Source organism: Octopus bimaculoides, chromosome 19, assembly GCF_001194135.2.
Source record: "Octopus bimaculoides isolate UCB-OBI-ISO-001 chromosome 19, ASM119413v2, whole genome shotgun sequence".
Taxonomy (NCBI): Eukaryota; Metazoa; Mollusca; class Cephalopoda; order Octopoda; family Octopodidae; genus Octopus; species Octopus bimaculoides.
In genome coordinates, this window is record NC_068999.1 from 42,631,790 (window position 1) to 42,633,856 (window position 2,067).

A 2,067-nucleotide genomic window follows, 5' to 3' on the forward strand; every position below is an offset into this window, starting at 1 on the left:
ATATATATATATATACATATATATGCTTGTGTAAAGGTGGATGAGGGCGTATATATGCATTTATACAACAACAGCTATCTGAGATTAAAAATACTGTCTGAACCATAAATTTTGCCCCTAATCCTTCCATAGTTGTATCCTTTTCATTTCTCCTTTTAGCCATATACACATACATGCATGCATACATACATACATACATACATACATACATACATACAGAAAACCGGAAGAGGAGACAATGAAACAGAAACATGGAATACAAAACAAAAACAGAAAAATAAGTCATACATGCAAAATTGAAAACAGAAAACACAAAAAATAGAATATAGAAACGGAACGAAATAAAAACAGCAATGCTAACATAGGGAAGCATTGAAATAGGAAAACAGGACGAGAAAACAGAAAACCAAAAGAGGAGACAATAACACAAAAACATAGAATACAAAAAAAAAAAAGCAGAAAAATAAGTCATACATGTAGAATTGAAAACAGAAAATACAAAAATTGAAAATATAAAGCGGAACGAAATAAAAACAGCAAATCTGACATAAGGAAGCATTGAAATAGAAAAACAGGACGAGCAAACAGAAAACCGGAAGAGGAGTAATTAATATAAGGCAGAAACATGGAATGCAAGAATAAAGGAAAATCATGTATGTAAAATGGGAAAACAGAGTTGTTAAAAGAAAACAGAAATATAAATAGAAAACAGTTAGAAATATAAACAGCATGTCAACGATAAGGAAGCATGAAGGTGAAATGCAAAAACAGGAAAACTGCAGAAAACAGAAATCTACGAAAGAAAAGCGTGAAGATAAAACAGAAAACAGGACGATAAAACAGATAAAAAGGAAAAGAACAGAAATAGACGATAGAAAAGCAAAAATATAAAACAAGAGATCAGAAATACAGAAAGAGTGAAATGTAAGATAGAAAACCTGGATGTAAAATAGAAAAACAGAAACAAAGATTACAAATTGAGAGATAAGAGGAAAAGAAGGGAAAAGAAGTAAAACAGAAAAGATTGAAAACTGAAATAAAAATAAAGAGAGTAAACAAATGAGACAGAACTAGGGAAAGATAGAAAGGAAGAAAGGTAAGAGATGAACTGAAGGAAGGAAAGGAGAAAAGAGAAAGAGAAATGAACTTATATATGAATTATTGAAGGAAAATGAGAACGACTAAAATGATGAATGAAAATTGAGATGAATGAATGAATTTATAAAAGGACCAAAGAGAGGAAAAAAGAAATATAGGATAGAAAGAATGACAGAGAGAATTTCAGAAAGGAAATGAATGAAAAAAAAAATGGGAGATGGAGAGAATTATAGAGATTTAGGAAGGATAAAGGAACGAAGGAGGGGAAAGAGAGATAAAGAAGAGATAGAAAAGTAAATCTCGAAAGTAAGAGATAATACCGAAAGATAGAAAACTGAATGAAAGAAGAAAGAATAAAGAATGGTAAGAAAGAAAGAAACAAAGGAAGAGAAGAAGAAATAAAGAAAGAAACTAAACAGCAAATAGAGATCTCTCTTCGTCTTCCTTGACTTATATCTAACCATCTTCTCTCTCTTTATCAATCTCATTATCTCCTTTCTCCTTTACTATCATAATTTCTATCTATCTCTGCTCTTCTCGCTCTCTCTTCTCTCTCTCTCTCTCTCTCTCTCTCTCTCTGTTTCCTCGCTTTTTGTCATTCTCTCTTCTATTTATCTCCCTCTGTCTCTCTCTCTCCTTCTCTTTCTTCTTCATGGTTGTAAGAAGAAGGTTAAAATCTTCAAGAAAAATTCTAAGAAAACAAAAAACATTTACCACAGAAAAAAAGTAAACCATAAAAAAATATATATGTGTATATGTGTGTGTGTGTGTGTGTGGTATATGTGTCTGTTCCTGTATGAGTGCGCGCGCGTGTGTGTGTGTGAGTGCGAGTGTGTGTATATTTACACGCACATATATATATATATATATATGCATACATTTGTGTACATATCTATATGTATATATGCACATACACACAGACACACAGCATACAGCATATATATATATATATATATATATATATATATA